Source organism: Heterodontus francisci, chromosome 6 (assembly GCF_036365525.1).
Source record: "Heterodontus francisci isolate sHetFra1 chromosome 6, sHetFra1.hap1, whole genome shotgun sequence".
Classification (NCBI taxonomy): domain Eukaryota; kingdom Metazoa; phylum Chordata; class Chondrichthyes; order Heterodontiformes; family Heterodontidae; genus Heterodontus; species Heterodontus francisci.
In genome coordinates this window covers 162058010-162071893 of record NC_090376.1, presented here as the reverse complement: position 1 = coordinate 162071893, position 13884 = coordinate 162058010, and positions in this window count along the sequence as shown.

Sequence of the window (13884 nt, the reverse complement as noted above, 5' to 3'; positions counted from 1 at the left end):
GTTCATCCAGCTCCAGCTCCAGTTCCCTAACGCGGTCTGCGAGGAGCTGGAGTTGGGTGCACTTCCCGCAGATGCAGTCAGCAGGGACACCCAGAGTGTCTGACACTCTCTGAATCTCTCTGACACTCTCTGACAATCTCTGACTCTCTCTGACACTCTCAGAAACTCTCTGAAACTCTCTGACACTCTCTGACACTCTGTGACACTCTCCGAAACTTTCTGACACTCTCCGACACTCTCCGACAAACTGAGAAACTCTCAGAAACTCTCTGACACTCTCTGACACTCGCTGAAACTCTCTGACACTCTCTGACACTCTGTGACACTCTCTGAAACTCTCTGACACTCTCTGACACTCTCTGACACTCTCTGAAACTCTCTGACACTCTCTGACACTCGCTGACACTCTCTGATTCTCGCTGACACTCTCTGATACTCTCTGACACTCACTGACACTCTGTGACACTCTCTGAAACTCTCTGACACTCTCTGACACTCTCTGACACACTCTGAAACTCTCTGACTCTCACTGACGCTCTGTGACACTCTCTGAAACTCTCTGACACTCTGACACTCTCTGAAACTCTTCGGCGCTGTCTGACACTCTCAGATACTGTCTGACACTCTCTGAAACTCTCTGACACTCTCTGAAATTCTCTGACACTCTATGACACTCCCTGACACTCTCTGAATCTCTCTGAAACTCTCTGACACTCTGTGACACTCTCTGAAACTTTATGGCACTCTCTGACACTCTCTGAAGATCTCTGAAACTCTCTGAAAATCTCTGACACTCTCTGAAATTCTGTGACACTCTCTGAAACACTCTGACACTCTCTGACACTCTCCGACACACTCAGAAACTGTCAGAAACTCTCAGGCACTTTCTGACACTCTCAGAAAGTCTCTGAAACTCTCTGATACTCTCTGATTCTCGCTAACCCTCTCTGATACTCTCTGACACTCACTGACACTCTGTGACACTCTCTGAAACTCTCTGACACGCTCTGACACTCCGTGACACTCTCTGAAACTCTCAGGCACTCTCTGACACTCTCAGAAAGTCTCTGAAACTCTCTGACAATATCTGAACCTCTCTGACACTCTCTGACACTCTCTGAAACTCTTTGACACTCTCTGACACTCTCAGACACTGTCTGACTCTCTCTGAAACTCTCCGAAACTCTCTGAAATTCTCTGACACTCTATGACACTCCCTGACACTCTCTGAATCTCTCTGAAACTCTCTGACACTCTGTGACACTCTCTGAAACTTTCTGGCACTCTCTGACACTCTCTGAAGATCTCTGAAACTCTCTGAAAATCTCTGACACTCTCTGAAATTCTGTGACACTCTCTGAAACACCCTAACACTCTCTGACACTCTCCGACACACTCAGAAACTGTCAGAAACTCTCAGGCACTTTCTGACACTCTCAGAAAGTCTCTGAAACTCTCTGATACTCTCTGATTCTCGCTAACCCACTCTGATAATCTCTGACACTCACTGACACTCTGTGACACTCTCTGAAACTCTCTGACACTCTCTGACACTCCGTGACACTCTCTGAAACTCTCAGGCACTCTCTGACACTCTCAGAAAGTCTCTGAAACTCTCTGACAATATCTGAACCTCTCTGACACTCTCTGACACGCTCTGACACTCTCTGAAACTCTTTGACACTCTCTGACACTCTCAGACACTGTCTGACTCTCTCTGAAACTCTCCGAAACTCTCTGACACTCTCTGACACTCCCTGACACTCTCTGAAGCTCTCTGAAACTCTCTGACACTCTCCGACACTCTCTGAAACTCTCTGAAACTCTCTGACACTCTCTGACACTCTCTGAATCTCTCAGACACTCTCTGACACTCTCTGAAACTCTCTGACACGCTCTGACAATCTCTGAAACCCTCTGAAGCTCTCTGGCACTCTCTGAAACTCTCTGAATCTCTCTGACACACTCTGACACTCTCAGACACTCTCTGACACTTTCTGAAACTCTCTGATACTATCTGACACTTTCTGAATCTTTCTGACAATCTCTGACACTCTGTGACACTCTCAGAAACTCTCAGAAAATCTCTGACACTCTCTGAGACTCTGTGACACTCTCTGAAACTCTCTGACACTCTCTGACACTCTCCGACAAACTCAGAAACTTTCAAAAACTCTCTGTCCCTCTCTGACACTCGATGACACTCTCTGACTCTCACTGAAAGTCTCTGATACTCTCTAACACTCACTGACACTATCTGACACTCTCTGAAACTCTCTGACACTCACTGACACTCTGTGACACTCTCTGAAACTCTCTGACACTCTCTGACACTCTCTGACACTCTCTGAAACTCTCTGACAATCTCTGACACTCGCTGACACTCTCTGATTCTCGCTGACACTCTCTGATACTCTCTGACACTCACTGACACTCTGTGACACTCTCTGAAACTCTCTGACACTCTCTGACACTCTCTGAAACTCTCTGACACTCTGACACTCTCTGAAACTCTTCGGCACTCTCTGACACTCTCAGATACTGTCTGACACTCTCTGAAACTCTCTGACCCTCTCTGAAATTCTCTGACACTCTCTGACACTCCCTGACACTCTCTGAATCTCTCTGAAGCTCTCTGACACTCTGTGACACTCTCTGAAACTTTCTGACACTCTCTGACACTCTCTGAAGATCTCTGAAACTCTCTGAAAATCTCTGACACTCTCTGAAATTCTGTGACACTCGCTGAAATACTCTGACACTCTCTGACACTCTCCGACACACTCAGAAACTGTCAGAAACTCTCAGGCACTCTCTGACACTCTCAGAAAATCTCTGAAAATCTCTGACACTCGCTGACACTCTGTGATTCTCGCTGACCCTCTCTGATACTCTCTGACACTCACTGACACTCTGTGACACTCTCTGAAACTCTCTGACACTCTCTGACACTCTCTGACACTCTCTGAAACACTTCGGCACTCTCTGACACTCTCAGATACTGTCTGACACTCTCTGAAACTCACTGACACTCTCTGAAGTTCTTTGACACTTTCTGACACTCCCCGACACTCTCTGAATCTCTCTGAAGCTCTCTGACAATCTGTGACACTCTCTGAAACTCTCTGACACTCTCTGACACTCTCTGAAACTCTTCGGCACACTCTGACACTCTCAGATACTGTCTGACACTCTCTGAAACTCTCTGACACTCTCTGAAGTTCTTTGACACTCTCTGACACTCCCCGACACTCTCTGACACTCTCTGAAACTCTCTGACACGCTCTGACACTCTCTGAAACCCTCTGAAGCTCTCTGGCACTCTCTGAAACTCTCTGAATCTCTCTGACACACTCTGACACTCTCAGACACTCTCTGACACTTTCTGTAACTCTCTGATACTATTTGACACTTTCTGAATCTTTCTGACAATCTCTGACACTCTGTGACACTCTCAGAAACTCTCAGAAAATCTCTGACACTTCTGACACTCTGTGACACTCTCTGAAACTCTCTGACACTCTCTGACACTCTCTGACAAACTCAGAAACTTTCAAAAACTCTCTGTCCCTCTCTGACACTCGATGACACTCTCTGACTCTCACTGAAAGTCTCTGATACTCTCTAACACTCACTGACACTCTGTGACACTCTCAGAAACTCTCTGACATTCTCTGACACTCTCTGACACTCTCTGAAACTCTCTGACACTCTCTGACACTCGCTGACACTCTCTGATTCTCGCTGAGACTCTCTGATACTCTCTGACACTCACTGACACTCTGTGACACTCTCTGACACTCTGTGACACTCTCTGACACTCTGTGACACTCTCTGAAACTCTCTGACACTCTCTGACACTCTCTGACACTCTCTGAAACTCTTCGGCACTCTCTGACACTCTCAGATACTGTCTGACACTCTCTGAAACTCTCTGACACTCTCTGAAATTCTCTGACACTCTCTGACACTCCCTGACACTCTCTGAATCTCTCTGAAGCTCTCTGACACTCTGTGACACTCTCTGAAACTTTCTGACACTCTCTGACACTCTCTGAAGATCTCTGAAACTCTCTGAAAATCTCTGACACTCTCTGAAATTCTGTGACACTCGCTGAAACACTCTGACACTCTCTGACACTCTCCGACACACTCATAATCTGTCAGAAACTCTCAGGCACTCTCTGACACTCTCAGAAAATCTCTGAAACTCTCTGACACTCACTGACACTCTGTGACACTCTCTGAAACTCTCTGACACTCTCTGACACTCTCTGACACTCTCTGAAACACTTCGGCACTCTCTGACACTCTCAGATACTGTCTGACACTCTCTGAAACTCTCTGACACTCTCTGAGATTCTTTGACACTCTCTGACACTCCCCGACACTCTCTGAATCTCTCTGAAGCTCTCTGACAATCTGTGACACTCTCTGAAACTCTCTGACCCTCTCTGAAACTCTTCGGCACTCTCTGACACTCTCAGATACTGTATGACACTTTCTGAAACTCTCTGTCACTCTCTGAAACTCTCTGACACGCTCTGACACTCTCTGAAAACCTCTGAAGCTCTCTGGCACTCTCTGAAACTCTCTGAATCTCTCTGACACTCTCTGACACTCTCTGAAACTGACTGAAACTCTCTAACACTCTCTGACACTCTCTGACACTCTCTGAAGCTCTCTGAAACTCTCTGACACCCCGTGACATTCTCTGAAACTCTCTGACAGGCTCTGACACTCTCTGAAACTCTCTGAAGTTCTCTGAAGCTCTCTGAAACTCTCAGAAACACTCAGAAACTCTCTGAAAGTCTCTGACACTCTCTGACACTCTGTGACACTCTCTGAAAATCTCTGACACTCTCTGACACTCTCTGACAAACTCAGAAACTCTCAGAAACTCTCTGATACTCTCTGAAACTCTCTGACACTGTCTGAAACTCTCAGACACTCTCTGACATTCTCTGACACTCTCTGAAACTCTCTGACAGTCTCTGAAACTTTCTGATACTCTCTGACAATCTCTGACACGCTCTGAAACTCTCTGACACTCTCTGAAACTCTCTGACACTATCTGATACTTTCTGAAACTTTCTGACACTCTCTGACACTCGCTGATACTCTCTGACACTCTCGGACAATCTCTGATACTCTCTGACAAACTCACAAACTCTCAGAAACTCTCTGACTCTCTCTGACTCTCTCAGACACTCTCTGAAACTCTCTGAAACTCTCTGACACTCTCTGACACTCTCTGAATCTCTCAGACACTCTCTGACACTCTCTGACACACTCTGAAAATCGCTGACTCTCTCTGACATTCTCTGCTACTCTCTGACACTCTCGGACAATCTCTGACATTCTCTGACAAACTCACAAACTGTCAGAAACTCTCTGACTCTTTCTGACACTCTCTGAAACACTTTGACACTCTTTGACAATCTCAGACAGAGTCTGACTGTCTCTGAAACTCTCTGACACTCTCTGAAACTGACTGAAACTCTCTAACACTCTCTGACACTCTCTGACACTCTCTGAAGCTCTCTGAAACTCTCTGACACCCCGTGACATTCTCTGAAACTCTCTGACAGGCTCTGACACTCTCTGAAACTCTCTGAAGTTCTCTGAAACTCTCTGAAACTCTCAGAAACACTCAGAAACTCTCTGAAAGTCTCTGACACTCTCTGACACTCTGTGACACTCTCTGAAAATCTCTGACACTCTCTGACACTCTCTGACAAACTCAGAAACTCTCAGAAACTCTCTGACACTCTCTGAAACTCTCTGACACTGTCTGAAACTCTCAGACACTCTCTGACATTCTCTGACACTCTCTGAAACTCTCTGACAGTCTCTGAAACTTTCTGATACTCTCTGACAATCTCTGACACGCTCTGAAACTCTCTGACACTCTCTGAAACTCTCAGACACTCACGGAAACTCTCTGACACTTTCTGAATCTCTCTGACACTATCTGATACTTTCTGAAACTTTCTGACACTCTCTGACACTCGCTGATACTCTCTGACACTCTCGGACAATCTCTGACACTCTCTGACAAACTCACAGACTCTCAGAAACTCTCTGACTGTCTCTGACTCTCTCAGACACTCTCTGAAACTCTCTGAAACTCTCTGACACTCTCTGACACTCTCTGAATCTCTCAGACACTCTCTGACACTCTCTGACACACTCTGAAAATCTCTGACACTCTCTGACACTCTCTGAAACTCTCTGAAACTCTCCGGCACCCTCTGAAACTCTCTGAAACTCTCTGACACTCTCTGACACTTTCTGAAACTCTCTGACACTCTCTGACAATCTCCGACACTGTCTGACACTCTCTGACACTTTCTGACTCTCTCTGACACTCTCTGAAGCTCTCTCAAACTGTCTGACACCCTGTGACACTCTCTGAAACTCTCTGACAGGCTCTGACACTCTCTGAAACATTCTGAAACTCTCTGAAACTCTCTGAAACTCTCAGAAACACTCAGAAACTCTCTGAAAGTCTCTGACACTCTCTGACACTCTGTGACACTCTCTGAGAATCTCTGACACTCTCTGACACTCTCTGACAAACTCAGAAACTGTCAGAAACTCTCTGACACTCTCTGAAACTTTCTGACAATCTCTGACACGCTCTGAAACTCTCTGACACTCTCTGACACTCTCAGACACTCTCTGACACTCTCTGACACTTTCTGAAACTCTCTGACACTATCTGACACTTTCTGAAACTTCCTGACACTCTCTGACAATCTCTGACACTCTCTGACACATTCTGACACTCTCTGACACACTGCCACACTCTCTGAAGCTCTCTGACACTCTCTGAAACTCTTTGACACTCTCTGAGACTCTCAGAAACTCTCTGACACTCTCTGACACTCTCTGACACTCACTGACACTATCTGACACTCTCTAAAATTCTCTGACACTCTCAGCCACTCTCTGACACTCTCTGAATCTCTCTGACACTATCTGACACTTTCTGAAACTTTCTGACACTCTCTGACACTCTCTGATACTCTCTGACACTCTCGGACTATCTCTGACACTCTCTGACAAACTCACAAACTCTCAGAAACTCTCTGACTCTTTCTGACACTCTCTGAAACACTTTGACACTCTTTGACAATCTCAGACAGTGTCTGACTGTTTCTGAAACTCTCTGATACTCTCTGAAACTGACTGAAACTCTCTAACACTCTCTGACACTCTCTGAAGCTCTCTGAAACTCCCTGACACCCCGTGACATTCTCTGAAACTCTCTGACAGGCTCTGACACTCTCTGAAACTCTCTGAAGTTCTCTGAAACTCTCTGAAACTCTCTGAAACTCTCAGAAACACTCAGAAACTCTCTGAAAGTCTCTGACACTCTCTGACACTCTGTGACACTCTCTGAGAATCTCTGACACTCTCTGACACTCTCTGACAAACTCAGAAACTCTCAGAAACTCTCTGACACTCTCTGAAACTCTCTGACACTCTCTGAAATTCTCAGCTACTCTCTGACAATTTCCGACACGCTCTGAAACTCTCTGACACTCTCTGAATCACTCTGACACTGTCTGATACTTTCTGAAACTTTCTGACACTCTCTGACACTCTCTGACACTCTCTGATACTCTCTGACACTCTCGGACAATCTCCGACGCTCTCTGACAAACTCACAAACTCTCAGAAACTCTCTGACTCTCTCTGACTCTCTCAGACACTCTCTGAAACTCTCTGAAACTCTCTGAAACTCTCTGACACTCTCAGACACTCTCTGACACTCTCTGACACTCTCTGAAAATCTCTGACACTCTCCGACACTGTCTGAAATTCTCTGAAACTCTCCGGCACCTTTGAAACTTCTGAAACTCTCTGACACTCTCTGAAACTGACTGAAACTCTCTAACACTTTCAGACACTCTCTGACACTCTCTGAAGCTCTCTGAAACTCTCTGACACCCCGTGACATTTTCTGAAACTCTCTGACAGGCTCTGACACTCTCTGAAACTCTCTGAAGTTCTCTGAAACTCTCTGAAACTCTCAGAAACACTCAGAAAATCTCTGAAAGTCTCTGACACTCTCTGACACTCTGTGACACTCTCTGAAAATCTCTGACACTCTCTGACACTCTCTGACAGACTCAGAAACTCTCAGAAACTCTCTGACACTCTCTGAAACTCTCTGACACTGTCTGAAACTCTCAGACACTCTCTGACACTCTCTGAAACTCTCTGACAGTCTCTGAAACTTTCTGATACTCTCTGACAATCTCAGACACGCTCTGAAACTCTCTGACACTCTCTGAAACTCTCAGACACTCTCGGGAACTCTCTGACACTTTCTGAATCTCTCTGACACTATCTGATACTTTCTGAAACTTTCTGACACTCTCTGACACTCTCTGATACTCTCTGACACTCTCGGACAATCTCTGACACTCTCTGACAAACTCACAAACTCTCAGAAACTCTCTGACTCTCTCTGACTCTCTCAGACACTCTCTGAAACTCTCTGAAACTCTCTGACACTCTCTGACACTCTCTGAATCTCTCAGACACTCTCTGACACTCTCTGAAAATCTCTGACACTCTCTGACACTCTCTGAAACTCTCTGAAACTCTCCGGACCCTCTGAAACTCTCTGAAACTCTCGGACACTCTCTGACACTTTCTGAAACTCTCTGACACTCTCTGGCACTCTCAGACACTCTCTGACACTCTCTGACACTTTCTGACTCTCTCTGACACTCTCTGAAGCTCTCTCAAACTGTCTGACACCCTGTGACACTCTCTGAAACTCTCTGACAGGCTCTGACACTTTCTGAATCTCTCTGACACTATCTGATACTTTCTGAAACTTTCTGACACTCTCTGACACTCTCTGATAATCTCTGACACTCTCGGACAATCTCTGACACTCTCTGACAAACTCACAAACTCTCAGAAACTCTCTGACTCTCTCTGACTCTCTCAGACACTCTCTGAAACTCTCTGAAACTCTCTGACACTCTCTGAAACTCTCTGAAAGTCTCTGACACTCTGTGACACTCTCTGAAAATCTCTGACACTCTCTGACACTCTCTGACAAACTCAGAAACTGTCAGAAACTCTCTGACACTCTCTGAAACTCTCTGACAATCTCTGACACGCTCTGAAACTCTCTGACACTCTCTGACACTCTCAGACACTCTCTGACACTCTCTGACACTTTCTGAAACTCTCTGACACTATCTGACACTTTCTGAAACTTCCTGACAATCTCTGACAATCTCTGACACTCTCTGACACTCTCTGATACTCTCTGACACTCTCGGACAATATCTGACACTCTCTGACAAACTCACAAACTCTCAGAAACTCTATGACTCTCTCAGACACTCTCAGACACTCTCTGGCACTCTCTGAAACTTTCTGACACTCTCTGAAACACACTGAAGCACTCTGAAACTCTCTGAAACTCTCTGACAATCTCAGGAACTCTCTGAAACTCTCTGACACATTCTGACACTCTCTGACACACTGCCACACTCTCTGAAGCTCTCTGACACTCTCTGAAACTCTTTGACACTCTCTGAGACTCTCAGCCACTCTCTGACACTCTCTGATAATCTCTGACACTCTCGGACTATCTCTGACACTCTCTGACACTCTCAGAAACTCTCTGACTCTTTCTGACACTCTCTGAAACACTTTGACACTCTTTGACAATCTCAGACAGTGTCTGACTGTCTCTGAAACTCTCTGACATTCTCTGAAACTGACTGAAACTCTCTAACACTCTCTGACACTCTCTGAAGCTCTCTGAAACTCTCTGACACCCCGTGACATTCTCTGACACTCTCTGACAGGCTCTGACACTCTCTGAAACTCTCTGAAGTTCTCTGAAAATCTCTGAAACTCTCAGAAACACTCAGAAACTCTCTGAAAGTCTCTGACACTCTCTGACACTCTGTGACACTCTCTGAAAATCTCTGACACTCTCTGACACTCTGACAAACTCAGAAACTCTCTGACAACTTCTGACACGCTCTGAAACTCTCTGACACTCTCTGAAACTCTCAGACACTCTCGGGAACTGTCTGACACTTTCTGAATCTCTCTGACACTATCTGATACTTTCTGAAACTTTCTGACACTCTCTGACACTCTCTGATACTCTCTGACACTCTCGGACAATCTCTGACACTCTCTGACAAACTCACAAACTCTCAGAAACTCTCTGACTCTCTCTGACTCTCTCATACACTCTCTGAAACTCTCTGAAACTCTCTGACACTCTCTGACACTCTCTGAATCTCTCAGACACTCTCTGACACTCTCTGAAAATCTCTGACACTCTCTGACACTCTCTGAAACTCTCTGAAACTCTCCGGACCCTCTGAAACTCTCTGAAACTCTCTGACACTCTCTGACACTTTCTGAAACTCTCTGACACTCTCTGGCACTCTCAGACACTCTCTGACACTCTCTGACACTTTCTGACTCTCTCTGACACTCTCTGAAGCTCTCTCAAACTGTCTGACACCCTGTGACACTCTCTGAAACTCTCTGACAGGCTCTGACACTTTCTGAATCTCTCTGACACTATCTGATACTTTCTGAAACTTTCTGACACTCTCTGACACTCTCTGATAATCTCTGACACTCTCGGACAATCTCTGACACTCTCTGACAAACTCACAAACTCTCAGAAACTCTCTGACTCTCTCTGACTCTCTCAGACACTCTCTGAAACTCTCTGAAACTCTCTGACACTCTCTGAAACTCTCTGAAAGTCTCTGACACTCTGTGACACTCTCTGAAAATCTCTGACACTCTCTGACACTCTCTGACAAACTCAGAAACTGTCAGAAACTCTCTGACACTCTCTGAAACTCTCTGACAATCTCTGACACGCTCTGAAACTCTCTGACACTCTCTGACACTCTCAGACACTCTCTGACACTCTCTGACACTTTCTGAAACTCTCTGACACTATCTGACACTTTCTGAAACTTCCTGACAATCTCTGACAATCTCTGACACTCTCTGACACTCTCTGATACTCTCTGACACTCTCGGACAATATCTGACACTCTCTGACAAACTCACAAACTCTCAGAAACTCTATGACTCTCTCAGACACTCTCAGACACTCTCTGGCACTCTCTGAAACTTTCTGACACTCTCTGAAACACACTGAAGCACTCTGAAACTCTCTGAAACTCTCTGACAATCTCAGGAACTCTCTGAAACTCTCTGACACATTCTGACACTCTCTGACACACTGCCACACTCTCTGAAGCTCTCTGACACTCTCTGAAACTCTTTGACACTCTCTGAGACTCTCAGCCACTCTCTGACACTCTCTGACACTCTCTGATAATCTCTGACACTCTCGGACTATCTCTGACACTCTCTGACACTCTCAGAAACTCTCTGACTCTTTCTGACACTCTCTGAAACACTTTGACACTCTTTGACAATCTCAGACAGTGTCTGACTGTCTCTGAAACTCTCTGACATTCTCTGAAACTGACTGAAACTCTCTAACACTCTCTGACACTCTCTGAAGCTCTCTGAAACTCTCTGACACCCCGTGACATTCTCTGAAACTCTCTGACAGGCTCTGACACTCTCTGAAACTCTCTGAAGTTCTCTGAAACTCTCTGAAACTCTCAGAAACACTCAGAAACTCTCTGAAAGTCTCTGACACTCTCTGACACTCTGTGACACTCTCTGAAAATCTCTGACACTCTCTGACACTCTCTGACAGACTCAGAAACTCTCAGAAACTCTCTGACACTCTCTGAAACTCTCTGACACTGTCTGAAACTCTCAGACACTCTCTGACACTCTCTGAAACTCTCTGACAGTCTCTGAAACTTTCTGATACTCTCTGACAATCTCAGACACGCTCTGAAACTCTCTGACACTCTCTGAAACTCTCAGACACTCTCGGGAACTCTCTGACACTTTCTGAATCTCTCTGACACTATCTGATACTTTCTGAAACTTTCTGACACTCTCTGACACTCTCTGATACTCTCTGACACTCTCTGACAAACTCACAAACTCTCAGAAACTCTCTGACTCTCTCTGACTCTCTCAGACACTCTCTGAAACTCTCTGAAACTCTCTGACACTCTCTGACACTCTCTGAATCTCTCAGACACTCTCTGACACTCTCTGAAAATCTCTGACACTCTCTGACACTCTCTGAAACTCTCTGAAACTCTCCGGACCCTCTGAAACTCTCTGAAACTCTCTGACACTCTCTGACACTTTCTGAAACTCTCTGACACTCTCTGGCACTCTCAGACACTCTCTGACACTCTCTGACACTTTCTGACTCTCTCTGACACTCTCTGAAGCTCTCTCAAACTGTCTGACACCCTGTGACACTCTCTGAAACTCTCTGACAGGCTCTGACACTTTCTGAATCTCTCTGACACTATCTGATATTTTCTGAAACTTTCTGACACTCTCTGACACTCTCTGATAATCTCTGACACTCTCGGACAATCTCTGACACTCTCTGACAAACTCACAAACTCTCAGAAACTCTCTGACTCTCTCTGACTCTCTCAGACACTCTCTGAAACTCTCTGAAACTCTCTGACACTCTCTGAAACTCTCTGAAAGTCTCTGACACTCTGTGACACTCTCTGAAAATCTCTGACACTCTCTGACACTCTCTGACACTCTCTGAAACTCTCTGACAATCTCTGACACGCTCTGAAACTCTCTGACACTCTCTGACACTCTCAGACACTCTCTGACACTCTCTGACACTTTCTGAAACTCTCTGACACTATCTGACACTTTCTGAAACTTCCTGACAATCTCTGACAATCTCTGACACTCTCTGACACTCTCTGATACTCTCTGACACTCTCGGACAATATCTGACACTCTCTGACAAACTCGCAAACTCTCAGAAACTCTATGACTCTCTCAGACACTCTCAGACACTCTCTGGCACTCTCTGAAACTTTCTGACACTCTCTGAAACACACTGAAGCACTCTGAAACTCTCTGAAACTCTCTGACAATCTCAGGAACTCTCTGAAACTCTCTGACACATTCTGACACTCTCTGACACACTGCCACACTCTCTGAAGCTCTCTGACACTCTCTGAAACTCTTTGACACTCTCTGAGACTCTCAGCCACTCTCTGACACTCTCTGACACTCTCTGATAATCTCTGACACTCTCGGACTATCTCTGACACTCTCTGACACTCTCAGAAACTCTCTGACTCTTTCTGACACTCTCTGAAACACTTTGACACTCTTTGACAATCTCAGACAGTGTCTGACTGTCTCTGAAACTCTCTGACATTCTCTGAAACTGACTGAAACTCTCTAACACTCTCTGACACTCTCTGAAGCTCTCTGAAACTCTCTGACACCCCGTGACATTCTCTGACACTCTCTGACAGGCTCTGACACTCTCTGAAACTCTCTGAAGTTCTCTGAAACTCTCTGAAACTCTCAGAAACACTCAGAAACTCTCTGAAAGTCTCTGACACTCTCTGACACTCTGTGACACTCTCTGAAAATCTCTGACACTCTCTGACACTCTGACAAACTCAGAAACTCTCAGAAACTCTCTGACACTCTCTGAAACACTCTGACACTCTCTGAAACTCTCAGACACTCTCTGACAACTTCTGACACGCTCTGAAACTCTCTGACACTCTCTGAAACTCTCAGACACTCTCGGGAACTGTCTGACACTTTCTGAATCTCTCTGACACTATCTGATACTTTCTGAAACTTTCTGACACTCTCTGACACTCTCTGATACTCTCTGACACTCTCGGACAATCTCTGACACTCTCTGACAAACTCACAAACTCTCAGAAACTCTCTGACTCTCTCTGACTCTCTCAGACACTC